At 33.5% G+C, this 23,319-nt stretch overlaps 1 pseudogene; it reads left to right on the top strand.

Moving 5' to 3' along the window:
* Positions 1-22,369: 22,369 nt before the first annotated feature.
* Positions 22,370-22,485, top strand: LOC145242446 (U2 spliceosomal RNA; annotated as a pseudogene).
* Positions 22,486-23,319: the final 834 nt, after the last annotated feature.

Below are 23,319 nucleotides of genomic sequence, written 5' to 3'. Positions count from 1 at the left end.
TCGAGTTATTAAGCTAGGTCCATGTCCAAGGAATCTATATTTATAATTTCAAGTGTTGAGACCCAAAATTGTCGGAGGAGTTTGGTAGAGTTCTCAAAGGTCAAATCGTTGAACTTTACCTGTTTAACAGCCTAATTTCTGGCCTAAAACCATTCACATATATTTTCCCAAATCTCAGTACCTTGTATATCAAATTTCAAGTCTGTAGACTTAAAATTAACAGAATTATTGCGAAGTAAAATGTACACAGACACACAGACACGTTCACTTTTATAGATATACTAGCAGGGGTGCCCGGCATTGCTCGGGTGTTTGGAGGTGTATGCTGTGCAAAAAAAGCAAAAAAACAAAAATATGGTTAATTTTTTAAAATTTGACCCCTATTATGACCCCTTAAAATTAATAGTTTCGGGCTCAAATCACTTTATTAAGTTAGATCCAGGTTCAATGAATCTATATCTAATATTTCAAGTGTCTAGACCCAAAATTGTCGGAGGAGTTTGGTAGAGTTCTGAAAGGTCAAATCGTTGAAATTTGACCCCTTAACAGCCAAATTTCTGGCTGACACCCGTCACATCGATTTTCCCAAATCTCAGTACCCGGTATTTCAAATTTCGAGTCTATAGACTAAAAATTGTACAGAGTTATTGCGTAGGGAAATGTACACAGACATACAGACACACAGACACGTTCAGTTTTATAGATATATCGATAGATATATATTTTTGCACGTAAAATTCTGAACAGTACTGGGCTTAACTGCTAGTTCTGAACTTGTGGACTATTAAATAAATAAATAAATATATATACATATATATATATGTATATACATATATTTTTAATTATTTTTCTACTATAATAATTAAATACCTACAGACACTAGTGTTTCATCCTTTCGGGAATCTTCAGTGCAGGGTGTCACGATTACTACTAGTCGAATGATTCGAACCCCGCATCACGAGACATCTCTGGCTCGATTAGCGGAGACCTAATCCATTCGGCTACCATTAACCGCATAAAATAACGTTGAATTTTTTTAAACATCTTAATTTTAAGTGTTCATTTACGTCGGGAATCTCCCTCTCTCTCTCTCTCTCCATATATATATATATATATATATATATATATATATATATATATATATATATATATATATATATATATATATATATATATATATATATATATATATATATATATATATATATATATATATATATATTATATATATATATATATATATATATATATATATATATATATATATATATATATATATATATATATATATATATATATATATATATCGACCGCATTTTAAAGAAAATGGAGAATTATACTTTTGATTCTGGTTAATGAAACACACTGGATCGGCTACATCTTTTGTTTTCATTTCAATTTAACGTCGTGGGAAGAAATTCGGTTTGCGGTTCTATTTTGAGTCTTGACAAATTGTGCCTATCACTAGCGTGGATTTTATCTGAACATGTAAAGCAGGCTGTTAAATCGTTGCAAAACCGTCGCTTATGTTGACAATTTGTAAAATTGGTAGATATAATAATCGTGGAACGGGGGGATAAATAATCCTCCTCGTTCCACGATTATTATATTTACCAATTTTACAAATTTGTACATTTTTCTAAACACGACCTTTATCTTTCACATGGAATGTTAGTCTCCCATACACGTTCTAATTTCAAAGATAAAAAGTAAAGCATGCATGGTAAAAAATGCATGTAAAAAATGCCTTAGCTCAGCATTTGCCCCTCCCCCATTTAGCCCCCAAATCTCTAGGGGGTTCCAATTCTGGTGAAAATGGAAAACGGTGCAGTTTTAGGCCTTAACATATGTAAATTTCAGCTCTACACCATGCATGAAAAGAAATGACTAAGTCCATCATTTGCACGCCCCCCCATTTAGCCCCTAAAATCCCAAAAGCCTTTACATATTTTTATTTGAGTTCAGCACCATGCAAAACTGCTAGATACACATACAAGGATAATTTTTGACAAATATCGTAAAATAGTCTCAAAAATGGAGTGTTTTTATTAGTCCTAAAAGAGCCCCTTGGTGCACACTCAGGAGTTATCGGGAAGTATAGCCAAACAAAATTATATAGAAATCAGTTAGTTTAACTTTTCAAAAAGTTTTATAAAAATCCAAGACATCAAATTTTTTTATTAAGCAACTGTGATATTCGTTTTCAGCACCACCGAAAACCGGTGCTGTTCTTTTACTAAGAGATTCGTTTATTTTTCATAATTTAGGACGTAAATAATGCTGTCAGTAAGCTTACACAAGCGGTTTACAAAAATATATTTTTGTTTTTCATCTATTTTTTTGAGGGGGGTATTCTATTATAGAATTTGTATAGATTTTACCAGGTGATTCTGTAGTTTACTTAACCGCCTCCTAATGTAAACAGAATTTTTGTGAAATGTTAAACTGCAGAGGCACGTGTTCACAACTATACAAGTGGTATAATGAAAAAAGAACAAAAACAAAAGTATGTCTTTGTAAACTTACTAACAGCATAATTATCGTCCTAAATTATGAGATGAAAAACTGAACGCATCTCTTAGTAAAAAAAAAACAACGCCGATTTTCGGGTGTGCTGAAAACGAATATCACAGTTAAATTTGTTTTATGATATGAAGACATTACTAGGTGACAAGAAAGTGGGTGCTCATTTTACGTTGAATTTATATAGGAAAGTGATCCTCCACGTTTTGAAAAATTAATTCCTTCATATCATGAAAACTACTTATCTGCCCCAAATTTAAAGGTAATATTCGTTTTCAGCACCACCGAAAACCATAAAAAGTCTTCATTTTAAAGTTTTGGGGGAGTTGGAAAGAAACTTGACATTGAGCAAAAAAATTAAGATCTGTTTTTTTTTTTTTGTGTGGCCTAATACGTTTAAGCAATCTTTATAAATAATATGGAAGATGAAATGTTGAAAAAGAAAAATTAACATTTTAGTGTGGGGAATAACTTTTCTATATAAATTTAACGTAAAATGAGAACCCACTTTTTGGCCACAAAGCGTTCACCCCAAACATGTCATTTCTAGCATTTTTTCAAGTTCGGCATCGAGGGGAGCGGGGATAAAACATGACAAATAAAAATTTTTAAAGTTTTTTTGTGGTGGGTGGGGGACGGGAATTACATTTGAAACATAAAATAACAGTAAATTTAATAAATTTTTATGAAACCATTATGTACATTCACCTAACAATTTTATAAACAGAACGAACCCCAAAATAGGAAAAATTCAAATTTTTGAGGGGGGGGGGATTACATTAGAAATATAAAATGACGAAAAATGTCATCTAATTGTTTTTGGAATTCATTTTTGGTAGAACTTTTGTTTTCTTTTGTTTCTTGCGATTGCACGGTCATTCACAGCTATTTTTATTGAAACAAAAGTTGTAATGATTTATTTTTAATTATCTTTTCTTTGGGGAGGTATTTCCAGTGCCCAATATCGGGAGAATAGTTTCTTCTCTTTGTAGCCCTTCTGCCGAAATATCTGGTGGAGAGGGTATCACATACTTCTTTTTTACATATTTTCATCCGTTCTTTTATTTTTGTTGTGGGGGTATCCACGTTGCCCGTGATGAAAATAATTAGTATAGCGCTGTGTTTCAAACATAACTTCATGTAAACCCAGGCAACGCTGGGTACGCATGCTAGTATATATATATATATATATATATATATATATATATATATATATTGTCGAGCGAAACTGATGAGCTGTGAAACAGCGAAAGAGTATTGTATATTTATGACTATATATATATATATATATATATATATATATATATATATATATATATATTTATTTATTTATTTATTTAATAGCAGCCGTTCAGCGTGGGTCATCGTAAGATGTGCTTAAATATAACATTTTAATCCATGCAGATTTCGTACTTATTATAGTACCAATGATCTATCGATAATTATATTGTACCTAATATCTATTAGTAATTGCCAAAGTAAAAAAAAAAAACTATCTAGGGTGCCATCAAAATTTTGAACGCATTAACTTTTATCACAATCGACTGTTTCTTTTTTCATCGGATTTTTCGATTATCGATTATCACTACTTAACGAAGATATTCCGATACAAAACCTATCCAGGACAACTGTCATATACATAAAATACATTTGTGTGAAATTTCACAAAAATCGGCTCAACCGTTTTGAAGTTCATAGGAATCGAACTCGCACACACACACAGACATGATCTTTTTATACTAGTAAATAAATAGACGGAAAATAGATTGATAGATAGATAGATAGATAGATGATGATTGATTGCAACGTCTTGTCAAACGAGTGCAACTCCCTCAGGCACTTAAAGTCCATGAACCCAAAAATGACATTTTTAGTCCTACTGGCGAATTCACACGACATGACACTGAAGACGGTCATTGAGATCAATTATTACATGCTTCCAGCAGTTCAAGTCTGCACACGTCACTACATTTTCATCGCCAAAGGGCAATTTTTATAGACAAATGCCTGAGGGAGTATCTATACACAGATGATGTTACAGAGTCTTAGCTTTGTATGACAGCTAAGTCTCTCTCTCGGTTCAAAATGTTGAGATCCAGCAACAAACAAGAACACGATAGCCAGCAACAAGTTAAACTGCAGCCCAGCTTAATGCGGGTACTGGTCTCCCACTTTATGTTTTTTTTAAATCAGAGATTTGCTTCTCCTAGAAAGGTTGCCTTCACTACGGCTTCCGGGAGCCCTCTCCACCCCAGAATATACATGCATGCACACAACCACACACGGTGTTAGTAAGCCGTTCACCCCGAAAAAGGGCTCATTCGCCCTTTGGAAGGTCTTGTTTTTAATCCTTCAGGGAGACTAGCCACTCTTTTCACCAAACAAGTCTGGCGGGGGAACCAGTTTAGTCGCGGGTGACCCGATCATGAAGTAGGTAGTACTGGGTTACATGGTACCAGTAGCATATGACATGACCTGACTATAAATTTAGATAGATAGATAGATAGATAGATAGATACATACATACATACATATACATACATGCATACATACATGCATACATAGAATATAGATACATAGATAGATACATACATATATAAATACATAGATAGAAGACAGATTCATAAATATTGATAGATAGATAGATAGATAGATAGATAGATAAATGGATGGATGGATAAATAAATAGATAGATAGATACTCATCTGCGCGCACTTTCACACATATCTTAATATACTCGTATTGCTTACTTTAATCCCGACTGACGTAATATTACAAAATATTATAGTTAGACACTTCGGGTGGAATGCATTCACATAAATTAAAATGATGTTTGAATGGAGTAGAGACTGAAGGTCACCCAGTTTATATCGCCAATATGGCTGGGGCTTAAATGTTTCAAGTGCCACAGTTTTTTTTTTCGCAATGTTTAAAAACATCGCTGAATTTCCTGTTAAATCCATATAAGTTCTCATTAATCTTCATTAATCGCGCAAGGTTGCAACTAAAGTAGGGCAAAGGTAAAAATAGTTGCTTAGGTGCTGATTTCAAATGCGATATCAAAATAATATATAAAAAATTTCATATATTTACAGGAAGCATACAAATATATGCGATAACCCGATTTTAAATACGATATTTATTTTTTTTAATAATCATCCTTCATTGTTTAGACATATCTAGATTTTCAACCGAGGTCAAAATGTAGTATCTGTTATTTTAGATATCATCTTCGTTGGTATATTATCCTTTTTGGGGAAGAGCAAGATTTATCGCCTGAACGGCTTTCATCAAGGAAATCAGGCGAGGTGATCGTGGCTTAATGTACAGCTATTCAGGGAAACTCTTTTGAGAAGCTGATTGTATGCTATATACTGATGTTGTGTCCAACTTGGCCGACGTAACAGAGAGGCCCACAACGTTCAATAAAGCACTGCATGATTGTCACTTTTTTATAGAAACGATATATTTTTTTATTCTCTCGCCACGCGTTACTTCTCGTTACCGTTGTGACGTCTTTAACTGATTGTTTCTCGAACGAGCTCTCCTTTTTATATTACTCTTTTTCCTTATTGTGACGCCATTTCGCTCACGGCCCGATATTTTCATATAGACATTCGCGCTGCTAAATCATGATGGGTAGGCCAGCCCCGGATGTGGCAATAATAATCCATACATGGACGAGATATATGATAGTATAAGGTGCAAAAGGTGTTGTAGTCCGGTAGTCTACATTTTTTGTTTGTTTGTTTAACTAAGTCTCACTGCTTATCAAGGGTCAAAGGACACTAATAGATCAGTGTTTAATGAGTATCAGGTGGAATCTAAAACAACACCACAACACCATGATAACTCATAATGGTAGTGGGGGTTTAGTAGAAATTGATTATTTAAGAATGCGACTCAACAATATTTTTTTTTTTTTTTTTTTTTTTTACACAGTGAACACCACTTATCAAGGCCCGGAAGCCACTCAGGGATAAGGGTTATTGTAAGTACATCACGTTAGTGAGGAGATTTTATGAAGTGTTTAATTAGGGGGGCGGTTCATTAGGAATTTGTTAACATTAGACTTGAAAACATCCAAGTTGTAGTCCGGAGGGAAGCAGACAGACGGAACAGAGTTCCACAGGCGTGCAGTTCTAAGAAAGAAGCTTTGCTCATGAAATCCGCGTTTTGATTTAGGCACAGATATAGAGTGGGGATAATTTTTCACAGTGGATTCAGCTAGACGGGTGTTTTTCGTGAAAGATTGGCGAGGGGGGACCAGGGATTGGAGTTCAGACGAGCACCTGCCATGAAAATAACGATAAAACAAGGATAGGCTCGCAACGTCTCTTCTGTGGGAGAGGGGTTGCAGGGTAGAGAAAAGGGCATCCCCCACTAAACCACGAAGTCTATTTTGTACTCTGTCAAGGCATGATAGGCTGTTTTTGGCAGCTCCTGCCCAGATATGGCAACAGTATTCCATCCTTGGCCGTACTTGGCTTTTATATAGATAGAGAATTGCATCAGTAGTGAGATATCTTCTGGAGCGGTAGAAGGATCCCACCATCTTTCCTGCGACCTTGGCCACAGACTTGATGTACATGTTCCATTTCAGATCAGGAGTAAAGGTCAAACCCAGAAGCTTGTCAAAACACGGGGCCTCACCCAGACGAGAGCGATCCATCACAATTGATGCCAGCTGGGGATCAGAGCGTTGATGATGTATGGATAGGAGTTTGGTTTTGGATGCATTAAAGGTAACTAGCCACATCTTCCCCCACTGAACCACGCGCTCGAGATCAGAGGAGAGAGAATCCGAGAGAACTTCGTCATTTACAGCCTTTGATGTGTTGCCGTAGATGGTCGTGTCATCAGCATAGATGTCAACGAATGATTTAAGTATGTGTTTAGGGAGGTCATTGATGTAGATCAGGAAGAGAGTTGGGCCCAGGATTGACCCCTGAGGGACTCCAGCATTTATATTGCAGGCCTCCGATTTTTGTCCATCTACCACTACTCTTATGAGCCTATCAGAGAGAAATGATTTAATGATTGAGAAAACATTTCCAGTTATACCGTAGCTGGAAATCTTGTGAAGTAGACCCTTATGCCATACTTTGTCAAAGGCCTTTGATATGTCGAGAGCAATTGCCCTAGAAAGGAAGCCTTTGTCAAGAGATTCACTAATCCTGTGGGATATAACCGTCAGCACATCTGCGGTAGATCTTGCAGAGCGGAAACCATATTGTGTGTCACTAAGAAGGTTATTCCTGCTGAGGTGGTTTACTATTTCTCTATTTAATATTGATTCAAGTAACTTACTCATAACACAGAGAAGACTTATTGGTCTGTATTGAGAGGGAGATGACTTATCACCTGAATTCTTAAATACAGGGCAAACTGAGGAGGTCTTCCAGGGGGTCGGAAAGCACTTCTCCTTAAGGCAGCGCTTAAATAGTTTCGTAAGTATGGGAGCAAGTTCTGGTTGAAGCTTTTTTAACACTATAATTGGGATGCCATCAGGGCCAGTTGCTTTACTGGAATCTAGGTTTTTTATTAGCTTGGCGACCTCATGCACGGATATTTGTATGTTACCTAGCTTGTTCTGTGTTATAGGAGGAAATATGGGGAGTTGATGGCCTTCGTCGCATAGGGTAGAATTAGCTGCAAAGTTCTTTGCAAATAGTTTGGCCTTGTCTGATGCTGACGAGATAACCTCTGGTCCACTGATAATGGTTGGGATAGAACGCACACTTCTGTTCAAGATATATGTGTATTATATACTGTACTGTATTTGTTAATTGTTAATGCCGCATTCCAGCGTTCTAATCTCTCTCTTTCTCTCTCTCTCTCTCTCTCTCTCTCTCTGTGTATATATATATAATGTATATATATATATATATATATATATAGAGAGAGAGAGAGAGAGACACACGCAGAGACTGAGAGAGACAGACAGATATCTATCTGCATAACATTTGGCAAAGTTTTCTTAGATAGACTGATAGATAAACTCAATAATTCTCAGTTGTTTTTATATTTATCATTTGAAATGTATTCCTATTGTATATATAAATCAAACAAAATAATGCGACGACATTATTGAGGCATTTCAAGAAAAAATAGTTTGGATCTCCTAATCTGTAATTTTTATACTGTTGGTCTTAATATTTGACAAATGTCTATGGGGTTTGAATGTGTCATTGGCATTGGATTCACATGTTTTTTTTCCGACTTTTTGGAAACGTGGTCCCACTATCGGTGCTAAATCGTTATGACACATAACATTTGGCAACGTTTTCTTAGCAAAACCAGCTGCTAACTGTTGCACTGTTTATCCAATAATGTAATTACTATGTCATCATGGATGTTCCTAAGAACTAAACCACCTTCCTCTAGAGAGTTGTTAAAAGCACGATAGCAAATGGTCATTTAAAAAAATTCGTCAATCCATTTTTTAACATGTCAGATTTTATACAATCTGTAGTAGAATGGTTATATTGAATACTGTATCAACTCTTCTTTCTCTTAACAGAGATAAAGAAACCTCTCTAACTACCGAGTGTTATAGCTGGAGGTCTTACGTTAATATTACTTAGTTTAACATTCTCATGGAGCATGAAGCACATCGCATTTGCTAGTCTTTCTCTGCTCTGTCGTTATTTTATTGAGCTTTAATCTATCCCTTCTTGTTCTTAAACATTCACAATAAAACTTCGTCCAGCTACAACTGGTGTCAATAGTTTTCGTTTCTCTTATTTTTTTTACCTAAAATTTAAAGAAATTTCCTCGAACAAATTTTATTTCTCAAAAGTGGCTCCTTGTGGGACACAATACCACGAGCTGCTTGCCAGTTCAATACAACATGGTTGTTTCAAGAACAATGTAAATGAATTCTTGTTTAGTCGCATTCTTGAATAATCAAATTCTACTAAATCCACACTATCACCACGAGTTATCATGGTGTTGTTCCGGTGTTCATGTGACATACATTAAACATTTATCTACATGTGACCTATGACCCTTGATAAGCAGTGGCACTTTAGTTAAACAAATAAACAAACAAACAAAAAGGTAGACTATCACTACCGGACTACAAAACCTTTCGCACTTTACATTATCATATATCTCGCCCGGGCATGGATTATTATTGCCACATCCGGGGCCGGCGTACACATTAATATGTAACAACGCGGACGGCAATATGCAAATATCGAGCGGCGAATGAAATGACGTTACAGTAAGGAAAAAGAGAACTATACAAAGGATAGCATTTTCGAGAAGATGATCAGGACGTCACAGTGGTAATGAGAAGTGACGCATGGTGGGAGAATAAAAAAATTCGTTTCTATGTAAAAGTGAGTCTTAGTCGTGGATTCGTGATTTTTTCTCGTATATTATTTTTCGCCGGTTTCTGCTGTGTGGAGGCATGGAAGTTAATACTATTACATTATATTTCCTGAATATACTTAACTAAAATAAATGTACTAAACCATGGTTTCTATGGTTTTCTTTTTTTCTCCCGTTCCCTTTCACTTTTTTCTCTTTATCTTCTTTTATCCTTGTTTTTATTCGCCTCTCTCTTTCCTATTTGTATATTTATCCTTCTCTGTTTCTCTCTGTTTCTCTTTCCCTTTCCCTTTTTCAGTCTCTCAATTTCTTTGACACCAACTAACGCTAAGTAGTTCTCTCTCTCCCTCTCTTTCTCTCTGTCTCTCATGTTAATCTGTTTTCAAACTAGTTGTCACGGAAACTGCTTAGCTTTCTTGTGTCATCTCAACTTGCTATATTGACCAATGAGTAGCGATAGAGAGCCGACAGAAACTTTGAAGTTATTTGCAAAAAAAAAAAAAAGAAAAAAAGGAAAACATTGACTTTTGCCATAATGGTTGACTAATGGCTTCAACTCCCAAACTTAGAGTTAGAGGTAGGAGTCAACTAGAAAAGAAAAGCTTTGTAGTTTCTGCGGTACACACCAGCTATGGGCCTTTCAACAAGATGACTTCCCTGAAAGCAGTGCAAAGGTCACGCAAGCCTTGTTCATCTGTCTAGCTACTTCATTACTTATACGAAACAAGATGTGTTCCAAAGCTTGTTCTGTTGTCGATTTAAAATCTTTACTACGTATATCTTTTTGTCCGTAGTTGCTACATTCCATGAGCGATGATTCTAGCAAAGGAAAAAAATAGTTGTTTACTGGATCGGAATCTAGTGTATAACACTGTCGTTCGTTAGTTATTGTTATGGAGGTGGTATTAGTAGTTTTTTCGCCATAGTGCTTATTGCCTTGTCTGCGGATCGTCGCTATAAGTGTGTGCGAAACAGATTAGAGGTGAGACTGCAATCATACAAAAGTAATCATTTTGAATAAATTTTGATTTTCTTTAATTTTATGTCATTGGGTATGGTTTTACTTTAAAGTAAAATACTTCATTAATTACTTATAAAGCTTTACATATACGTCTATCCATCTATCTATCTATCTATCTATCTATCTGTCCATCTATCTATATATCCCTCTATATATCTATCTATCTATATATCTCTATATATATACATATATATATATATATATATATATAAAATATATATAATATCTATCTACAGCATAAATATGTAAATAATTTAATTCGCACAAAAATGTACGGTAAATAAAATAAACAAAAAAATTACACACACACACACATATAAATATATAAAAGGGCCCTTTAAGTCTTTGACAAACTATGGATACCCAAGAAAGGGTGCCTGCACGTGACATTTTTTTAGTAGAAGGTGCGCAATTTCCAACCAAACCTCTCCTGAGTCGACATTGTTAAATGTTGGTAAGTGAAGTAAGTGAAGTCTCTGTACAGGACGACTGGAAACAAATGCTGAGATAAGCGGAGAGCGTAGTATACAGCGCCTATGATTCCCAAATTGTCACCCATCTGGTTTTAAGACGATAGGTTTTATATATATATATATATATATATATATATATATATATATATATATATATATATATATATAGTTGTTAAGGTTTAATGCCATATCCCGTAGTTGTACTGTATATATATATATATATATATATATATATATATATATATATATATATATATATAATTCAAAGAGTTTTTTTCTAACTTTATAGCACTCATCTCAAATTCTATGTAAAAATTTATTCACACGACGCCTTCTTATAGATACACACACACACATATATATATATATATATATATATATATATATATATATATATATATATATATATATATATATTAAACTAACACTAGCGGGGATTATCGCAGAGTTGGCGTTCATGCTTCAAGTACTTGGTTCCTGGGTTCTAGTGCTGATGAGTGTTAAGGAGCGAAACACGTGTCAATAGATAATTACATTAAAATATATAAATATCGCTGGGCAATAAGAACTAGAAAATTATTCCAAATTAGCAATAATTAAGTATCGCTTTTCCGTATAAATCATTGAATTCCTATAAAAAAAAATGCCGAAAAAAATAAACAAATTAATAAACTTATAAAGACCAGTACATTAAGGCACTAGATAGAATTAGATTAGTAGCAGAGATTCAGACGCTTGAGTAATGGTTCGAATCTCGCTAGCCTCAACCACTACGAAGCACTAGTCTGTGGGAAATTACGTGTAAAAAATATAATATGCGGGCTGTCCAAAATATCACTAATGTGTTTAAAATTATGTTATTTTACCATGAATGATTATTTTCTTCTATATTTTAGTTATTTTATAGATGACATTTTGAAAATTAATAATAGATTGGCACAGCATTAAAAAGCATATGCAAGCTGTAAACTTGTTTTACCAAAATCAGGAAATGCTTTGGCGACAACATTATCTCTGGCTATGGCAATGTCAAATGGCAACCACGTTCCCCAGACTTGACTAGCCCAACTTTTTCTTGTAGAAATATTTTAAAGAAAGAATCTATGGTAAAAAAAAAAAAAAAAAAAACTGCTAAAATTGAAGGAAAACATCAGGAAGTAAGGGGGTTAAATAGAAATCCAGAGATTCTGCAATTTGTCATGAATAATGTTTTGGAAAGAGCGAAAATATCCGAAACTGAAAATTGGCAACATTTAAATGATATTATTTTTTTTCATAAATAAATATTGTTTTAATTTTGCATATTTTAAAAAATATATCAATGTCTTCGTTAGATTGTGTTAACATTACAGAAAGATATCAAAAATTAAGAATCCATTTTAGTTCAAAAGCTTCAGTGAATTTTGGACACCCTTTACACTTTATATAGTTTATATATAGACACAATCTCATATGTATGTATGTATGTATGTATGTATGTATGTATGCAGACTGTGACCTAATGATACGTTTTTTTTTCAGTTTATGATGTGGAATACCATGTTTTTCCGGACTCTGTTTACGGTATTTACCCCGCATTACGGTGGTATTTATAATGTTATTTGATTATATATATATGTATTATATACTGCACTGTATTTTGTTACCAATGTTTAATGTCATATCCCGTAGTTCCAGTGTATATATATATATATATATATATATATATATATATATATATATATATATATATATAATTCAAGGTATTTTTTTATTTTTTCTAACTTTATAGGGCTCATCTCAAACTCTACGTAAACATTTACTCACACAACGCCATCTTATTACGGCTCAAAAAGAAAAGGGGGCAGTGTTTATACTCATATAAATATAAGCTCGCAAGGATTCCTTGCTCGATTTTTTCTCTTCACCTTTGAATTTTTTTTTTCAGCAATTTAAAAAGAAGCCAACAATTTTTTTTCTTCCTTCTTGCAATGGCGTGCCATGTCTTTTACGTAAACAGTTCTCAATGCGAAACGTTGTGGGAACAAACCGAATTGTTCGGGTAGATAAGATCAAGTCTTTGGTAAGTTTTCAATTGCCGTCTTACCCACTCAGCCCCTTTTTTCTACAGAAGAACTGGCCCCACTTCCCCGCACTCCCTCCTCTACGCAACCCTGCTGCCGACAACATTGTTGGCTTTTGACCTTGTTCCGGTAAGAAAACAAACTCTTCAAGATGTGTATTATCAGATAACCAGATATTAGATTTTATTTCACTCTTGACCGACCGTAACACGCGGGATTGATACACACACACACACACACATTATATATATATATATATATATATATATATATATATATATATATATATATATATATATATATATAAGTGAAATTGTCTTTGTGTGTGTCTGTGTGAGTACATTTCCCTACCAAGCTACTCTGTCAATTTTCAGTCTACAGACTCGAGATTTGAAATAAGGAGTATTGGGATGAAAGAAACCCTTTTTGATCGGTTTTCCGCGAGAAATTTGGCTTTCAGGGGGTCAAATTTCAACAAACACTCTACCAAACTCCTCCTCCAATTTTGAGTCTAAGCACTTGAAATTTTAGATGTAGGTTACTTGGACATGGATCAAACTTTCTTTCATTTGAATTAAGCTCAAAGCAATAAATGTTAAGGGGTCAAAATTGGGGTCTAATTAAAAAAAGAAAGACGCTTGCTGTCTCTACCAAATATTACAATATTTTGTCTAAACATTAGAAATTTTACATCAAGTGTATTTGGGGCCAAAAGTTTTGCTGCCAAGGTGTCAAAGTTCAAAAGATCTGCTATTTGCGGGCTCTAGCAAACTATTCAGTGAATTTTGGATCTAAAACATTTGAAATTTTACAAAAAATGGTATTAAGATATGCAACAATCTTTTTAATTAGTTTTGGGACGAAAATTAGGTGGTCAAGATGTCATAGTTGAATTATTTGATCTTTGCAAACTCTACCAAACTCCTCCGACGATTTTGTGTCTAAACACTTGAAATTTTAGATATAGGTTACCTGGACATGAGTCAAAATTTATATATATATATATATATATATATATATATATATATATATATATATATATATATATATGTGTGTGTGTGTGTGTGTGCTGTGTATGCATATAAAGTTATGAATAGTAGAGCCGGGCTTAAATACTATATATATATATATATATATATATATATATATATATATATATATATATATATATATATATATATATATTTCAGAGTGCGATATCTGTGTGGGAACTGTACACACATTTATTTGTGAGTAAATGAAGCTGAAGATTTGTGCGAAGTTTTGTTCTAAGTGTGCTCAGAGAACATCAGAAAGAAGACGTTGGAATAACTGCAATGAAATCCAGTAGTTCTTCATACTGTGGTGACCTGATATAAAAGCTGCATCTACTGCTAGGACCCAGAGAACAAGGGACAGAGTTCTAAGTGGTAGCATGCTGGGTGTTCCCAACCCAAGAAAGGCTGGCAAAGAAAATCGCTAAGCTCAAGGAAGCGTTAGAGGCTGCCGTTATAGTACAAATTAGGCGAGGAAAGAGACTCTGACGAGTGCTATCGTCACGCTCACACAGGGGAACTTCCATGGGTCTTCAAGACCTAACAACTGCATTGCGGCCGGAGGAGATAAATTCGAACGAGACTAGTGTTTTATGCGTTTACTCTCAATAAAAGTGTCCATGCCAAGAAAATTTGGAAACTTATTTAAGACACCTCGTATATATATATATATATATATGTGTATATATATGAGCAAACAGTTAATAAAATATGTTAAAAAACACTTTGAAATGAGTTAAAAACATATTTAATCTGAAAAGGAAACACTAGATAAGTGGATAGTCCTTAATCCGCGGAGTTTCGAAGAAATACTCTCTTGCTCATCAGAGGGTAGGAATTAGCAAAATGCGGGATCGGATTTTGCATGCAGAAGTATTTGATGAAACAACAAGTAAGTCAAAGATCTTTCTTGAAAACAAAAAAAAAAGTTAAGCAGAGGGAATATGGTAAAAAAAAGGTGATTATACATGAATGGATAGTCTAGTGGAAGATAAAAAATCCAGTGACGGTAAAATCCAAATGTAAAACTTCAAGAAAGTTAAAAGAATTTCCATTTGTACAGGTAAAATCCAAGGAAATCCCGTAATTGGAAGAAGTTGGTCCATAATAATCCTGCCTTTCAAATATTTCTGCATGCAAAATCCGATCCCGCATTTTGCTAATCCCTGCCCTATGATGAGCAAGAGAGTATTTCTTCGAAACTCCGCAGATTAAGGACTATCAATTTATCTAATGTTTCCTTTTCAGATTAAATATGTTTTTAACTCATTTCAAAGTGTTTTTTAACATATTTTATTAACTGTTCGCTCATATTATAATCTCTATTCCTATTTGGTTTTATCGAGCTTTTATAACTGGCTGAGATAATTTTATAAATATTAATTCTTTAATATTTATAATTTACTTTAATTTTACCATCTTGGATCATTTTGGTAAATTCAATTGTAATTTTCATTTTTATATATATATATATATATATATATATATATATATATATATATATATATATATATATATATATACGCACACGAGTTTATATGTACACGCACTAGGTGTCTTAAATAAGTTTCCAAATTTTTTTCGTATGGACACTTTTATTGAGAGTAAACGCATAAAACACTAGTCTCGTTCGAAGTTATCTCCTCCGGCCGCAATGCAGTTGTTATATTCTTCAAGAACTTCTTGAAGACCCATGGAAGTCCTCCTGTGTGAACGTGACGATGACCCTCGCCAGAGTCTCTTTCCCCTCCTATATATATATATATATATATATATATATATATATGTGTGTGTGTGTGTGTGTGTGTGTGTGTGTGTGTGTGTGTGTGTGTTTAAATTTACAGATTTTTCCTCGATATAAGTGTTGTGGGAGTTTAGATGAGAGTGAATTAAGAAACCAACAAAACGCAGAATTTTTTAAATAAATAGATTTTTATTTAAAAAAAAAGGCACCTCTGTTTTAACGATATACCTTGTCATCTACCATGGGATCTCTTTGTGCTTTTCTCAGTTTTTTTGTTTCTTTCATTCGGACATTGAGTCAGTAGAAAATTTTTAAGATAGTTATTTTAAAAAATGTTCAATTTTTGTCTCATTTTATTTCGTTCGAAGTTCTCAGAAATCAAGTGTTAACCCCAATTCCTTGATCTCTATTTAAGGTACATAGATATTTATATATTCCATTCATGTCCCCCTTTACATCTCAAATACTGAGTTAATAAAGAAGTTAAGAAGATAATTTTCATTCGTATTATTTAGATTCATCGGAGTACTGCTCTCATCTTGATTATGATTTTGGTCGATGTAACCTCCGACCTCCTTCAGGTATATCTTGTCGAACTCGGGAATATTTCTGCCGAACTCGGGAATTTGGACCGAATTCCGAACGGAGCCCTTTATTTACTTCACAAGGGTAGCATGCTCTTGTTCCATCAGCCATGACTAGATAGAGGTCCTAAGTAAATCGCAATTGTATTTTTGGTTTCCCACACTGACGATTGAACCTTCAATCTTCAAGAGAATATTATTTTTTAGAAATGGTTTTCAAAGTAGTCTAACTACTTGCGGACCCGTGGCGCAGTTGTTAGAGAACTTGAAAAAATATACAATAATAATAATAATAATAATAATAATAATAATAATAATAATAATAATAATAATAATTATTATTATTATTATTATTATTATTATTATTATTATTAGGTATATTTTACGAGAGTACGCAGGGTAGTATACACACTCCAACACCTACCCATGTTAACAACGGTTTTCTGAATAAACACACCCCAACCTCGAAAACCGTTCTTAATATTCAGGGTTGAGGGTGTTTATTTTCACAAGCCATTCTTAACATGGGGAGGTTGGGGTGTTTAGACTATGCTGGGTTTTCTGGTAAAAAATATTTAAAAATGACTTTTATTGTTTACATTTATCTTAGAATAAAATTATATTAAAGAGACTTTATAATATATTATTTATATTACATAATTAAAAAACAACTTTATAATATATAATTTATATAATTAAATAATTGTGTTTTTTGTTTCGCCGTAAAATAAGTGTTAAAACTAATTTTCTAAATAAAATATGTGTTTTATAATACAACAAATGTTTTTGTTTTTTTGTTTAAAAGTTTCTTTTTTTTATTGTTTCGTGATAACAGAAAAAGTGTTCAAACTAAAGTAATTTTCAAAATAAAATATGTACTTCCATCTTTCGTGTCTTGACTCCATGACTTCATTCCGTGCCATCATCAACCGTAACCACTTCCGGTAGCTTGATTTTTCCGAGTACTGATCTTTGAGATAACCGTTGTTTCTTACTTACTATTTATATTCTCTACAAAACTGTTCCTTGCCATAACGCTTAGCATATGTTATATATACGCTATATTTTTCCTTGTTTTTATGCTGTTTAGCCATTTTATTATTTTTTATTCGTCGGTTTACTACCGACAAAGGCGGATACTTTAAATATTTCCCAAACTAATTGCTTATTTTCAAACTTTAGAAAATAATTTTTTTATATCTTAATAAAAAACTATCTCCAACGTTCTATTTCTTCGGCAAGTTTTATCGTCACTTTCTACAAGTAAGCCGAATATTTTGCCTTTTGACATCAGAACTTTTAATTTGTTTTCTTACGCCCATCCTTATGGTTTCTGTCTTCGTTAATTTTCTCCGGGCAATAGTAACTATTCATAGTAAATATTTTGCTCTGCTCCAATCTAACAGGATTTTGTCCAGGGATAATTTGGCACTGCTATTAATTGATTAAAACTAACAATACCGTATTTGAATAAGTATTAAAATTTTATGAAGGCGAATTCGACGGACATTAATTATAACAAAACTTATAACAGATCGTCATTTCAACTGTTTTGGATTAGTAACCAATCTTAGTAAGATAAAATAAACAATATCATTCTTTGAAGAGGAGTCGAAATCTTAATTAAAAGGAAACTTCGAGGAATTTCGTTAATGTAAAGAAGGTTACCACCTTACAATAATTATTGTTTTGGGTGGACGGTTAACGGATATGAATTAATGAAATCTAACAATACGATAGTAAGAGAGGAAGTGAATGTTTTCTTAAAATGTTGACAACATTTTTAATGTAACACACTTTATAACATAATAAACGTGTGACAACCTTTAACATAAAGAAATAAATGAAAATAAAAACACGATGAGCGTTTTTTATTTTTTATTTTTATATAAAATATGTTCTGACACCGGTTTCTTTTCATTATTTTAAAGACCTTAACGTTTTTCTTAAGATTTTATACACTTTGTTGATTATCATGAAGTGTCTTTGTTTACTTCTGTTTTCCGCTGACCGTTCTGCTTCATGATGAATGCTATGGAAATTATTATTTTTTTTTTACTGATTAATATTTACCTGTTTAAAAATAGTAACAAATATTGCGTTTCCAGATGTGTAATCTTGCTTTGGGTAATTTTCAGCAAAATCTAACTGTCTGAAAATATTCGATGTTCTGGAAAGTCCTATTATATGCCGTTGTAACTCCTTCTGACTCTCGTGAGGAGACAACCAGAAGTTTTCCACGATCAAATGGTATGTTTACATATATATATCCGTGGTTTTGCTTTTGGGTAATTTGTAGCAAAATCTAATGCCCGATAAGATTCTGTATCTCAAAAAGTGCTATTTTTAAAAACCATTTTGACCCCTTTTGACCTCCTGGAAACGCAAACAGAATTTTTATAAAATATCAGCGAATGTTACATTTTCTTTTTCCTCGGTAATTATAACTTCCTTCAACATTTCAGAAAACTGTAATGAGTAGTTATTGTGAATGGGAACGAACGGACGAACGGACGAGGGTTAAGTCTAAGGTCCAAATCCGACTAAGTCAGTGAACCAACAATGCAAATTTTATATTACGATTGTTACAAAAACTAATTCATAACAAACGGAAGTGTCCAATATTCACATACGTATAATTAATATACAGATTTAAAGCAGTGAGTATATTACTCTTTCACAAAATATCTTTCCAAAATAATATTCGTTTAATGGTCGCTCATTCGCATGGAGGATATGATATTTTATTAGCTTAAGAAGCGACAGCCATAGGCACGTATATTATTTTTGACGGTTGTGAACAACATTAGATTGAAGACAAAATGGAGTAACTCAAATCAGGTTAACTAATGTTATGGTATGAAAGTAAATTCAAACAGTAGTGTAATGCTTATCAAAAACATGCGAGAGGGATTCAAAATATAATATCCTCATATTTTTTACCCCGTTCGCATGAATCAGAGGGATTTGCAAATTGCATTGTTATAATGGCTAAACGTATGCATTCATAACCTTAAAGTTTCATCTCTATGTTGAAAGTATTTACAGTGTAAGGCTTTACCAAAGCAACCTGTTACATGGACATACGTAATTGAATTCTTGGAAAAAAATACATGAAAAATTAATTACGGAACACAAAAATCTCTCTCGTTTATATTATACAACTCCTGTTTTCGTAGCTCTTCGTTTTTTTTTAGTTAAAAGATAGGAGACTTTACTTTTGAAACGACTCTTGTATAAAGTTATCAGATTGCTAAATAGGTTAAAGCAGCGTCGCAAATGTTTTTATTAATGACGTAACTTGAAGTTTCTTTTTAGTTGATCATTTAAAAATGTCTACATAATACTAATATGTCGGCCTGAAATAATAGTTTCAAGGCAGTTTAAGTTAAGCATTGTTTATTAAAATAGTGATGATACAGGATACAACAATATAACATATAGATTGGCTAGTCAGAATCAAATATTCATTTGTCAGCTGAAACCCTTTTTAGATCTAACTTTGAAATTTCGATCGACTTAACCATATATATTCATATATATATATATATATATATATATATATATATATATATATATATATATATATATAGGAGACGCATGCACTTGTGTGTTTATGCGTATTCCATATTTTACGTATTTATCTTTTTTATGCCAAAGTGTTTTTCACTAAAAACACACGTCGACTAATGCCGTTTTCGTTTATCTGTCTGATATTATCTTTTTGCGAAAGCGAAAAAATGTTATCGCTAATTCTCAAATCTGAAGAGTTTAAGATACAATTAATTTTTTTCATTAATTGAAATCTATTTTCAATACGCCACTCTTTCTTTCATTCATCAATTGCATAAACAACTGCCTACGTTTAAAGATTATGTTAATATTGTGAAGAAGTAAAAGCGTACGAGATTTTAGCGCATCATTTGCAGAGTTCTGAACAGATGCGTAACTACCATCCCAAACACCATTAAGTCTACTAAAGTGATTTTTGAACAAAAGCCAAACTGTGCGCTAAAAATTTCGGATCAAACTTCACCCTGTGTGATAATGGTCGCCTACTCCCTAACACTTCTTTCCAGGACGAAAACTTATCTGAGCGATATCCACATATCAATCCGAGATTTTTCCAAGCTCATCAAGAACCTTGATTCCAGCAAAGAAGCTGACCCTGACAACATCTCAATCATTGGGCTCAAAACACTGAAACCGGAACTAACTGCAATACAGTTTCTTTTGTTTTGCCTAACAATTTCGGATCGTTTATCCGTTTACTTATTGCGGACTATAATCCTAATCTTCTAGCAATTGTTTCACGACATTTCGGCGAACTATTGCTCTGGCTTTCGTCAGGTGGTAACCGCTTCGGGGCTTGTACCACAGTGAATAAGGACGTTAAATCTCTATGGTTTCAGGAGAGCATTGTCTGAAGATACCGGTTTCAATTCTACTCAAAGCCGGCCAGATGCTTAGTTGGTCAAAACGTTATGAGACGACAACTATGTAGGTAGTAATTGCTGTGGCTGCAGTTAAGAGATTCTGCGTTCTTATACCATCGCGGTTAACCACCCGACGAAAACCAGAGGTACAGTTGGCCAAAATGTCGTGAAACCCCCCTAACTAGAACATGTTAATAATAGTCCGCAATAAATAAATGGATAAATGATACAAATTACTCGTCTCCAAAAAAGGAGTCCAATTAATTAAATAATAAATTTCAGATCATCCATAAATAACATACGGCTCATCTTTGGTCCGTTCTTCTCCAGTTGTTATCCGATCTTCACCTCTCTTAATACATATATCAATGATATAAATACTATTACGAATAGAAGTGGCCAAAAGGAATCTCCTTGAAAGATACCGCGGCTAATATTGACTGCATCTAATAGTTTTCCATCAGAAAAAATGTTGGTTTTTCAACTGATCATATTTTTCCCTGTGCACTCGATTATATTTCAAACACGATACCATTTTCCACCCCACTCGAGGGCGGCACCATATCATAAGATTTTTATAATCTATCCAAGCTACAATCAAATTTGTTTTTCTCCTTTTGCAGTTCTTTAAAATACATTTATCAATCAGTAGTACGTCTTTTGTTCCAAAATACCTTTTCTCCCGCCTTTTTCCAAAACTGGTAGTGAACTATTTAGTTCAGGATTTTCATATACTTTTGTACTGAATGTCCTCCTCAATGTCTTCGACTGCATGTTCAAGCAAAATTTCCAACATCTGGTCCTTAAGCAGGATTTTTAATGATTGAAATTGTCCTTCCCACTATGAGACCATCTTGTATCTAGCACGTTGTTGTTGTTGTTATTCATCATCATCATCATCGTCGTCATCGTCGTCATCATCATCATCATCGTTATTATTATTATTATTATTATTATTACTACTACTACTACTACTACTACTACTACTACGCTTATCGCTCCGTCCGTTATCATGCTGTGCATCCATAAAGAAAGGAAAGTGGAATATTCCAAAAAGTGGAACATTCCAAATAAACCTTGTCACCCTTGAAAAGGAAATTGAAATATAAAAAAAAATTGGTATCGCTGTTGAGACAAAGCTAATAAAAATGATTTGTCTTTCTTGGCCTTTTGGCTAAGATCAAAGTGTAGTATCTGTTCTTCAGGTGCTACATTTCAATTTCTTCTCTCTCAATGGAAGAGAAATCCTTTACGACTAAGGCAATTTTTTCTCCACGTTAAAAAAGGACCATAGTGTCTAAATTTCTCCAATGGGGAGGCATTGTGAATAGGTACTATGTTTAATGTAACAAAGTTTTAATGTTAAAAAAGCAACTGGGAAAAACTTATTTCTGATTTAATTACAAAATGCCCTGGAAATGTTACTTCTGATTAATTATAAAATGTCCTGGAAAATGTTCGTTCTGATTATTTTTTTTTGTTTACATGCCTCTCCATAAGGGCGGAATTGAACATGAGGTCGGTTAAAAATTTAGGGGGAAACCAGCTACCCAAAAGGGGCACTCTGGTCAATAAAAAAATATATATTGTATCAGTATTGGAGGATTTCTCCTCCATTAACCAAGATAAACGGGATACAGGATATGAAGTCAGTCCCGGAAATTACTCAAACCGTTTACGATTTAAACATTACTTTATTTCATGTATATTTTAAGCAGTGGGGTAGGGGATATTAAATCAGTCCCAAAAATGGGTGAAACCTTTTACGCATTACACATTACTTTATTTACTACATATTTTTAACAATGGGGTGGGAAATATGAAGTTGGTCTCGGAAATAGCTGCAACCATTTACTTTTTAGACATTATTTAATGTATATTTTTAACAGTAGGATGGGAGATAAGTCGGTCCCAGAAATGGCTGAAAAAGTCTACGATTTATACATTACTTTATTTCATGTATATTTTCAACAGTGGGTTGGGGATTATGAGTCAGTTCCAGAAATGGCTGAAACAATTTACTATTTAGACATTACATTATTTCATGTATATTTTTAGCAGTGGGTTTGGGATATAAAGTCGGTCCCGGAAATGGCTGAAACA

This window comes from Euprymna scolopes, chromosome 2 (assembly GCF_053919585.1).
Source record: "Euprymna scolopes isolate OS-2025 chromosome 2, ASM5391958v1, whole genome shotgun sequence".
NCBI lineage: Eukaryota > Metazoa > Mollusca > Cephalopoda > Sepiida > Sepiolidae > Euprymna > Euprymna scolopes.
The sequence above is the reverse complement of the archived record's forward strand: the minus strand, read 5'-3'. Positions and strand labels throughout refer to the sequence as shown.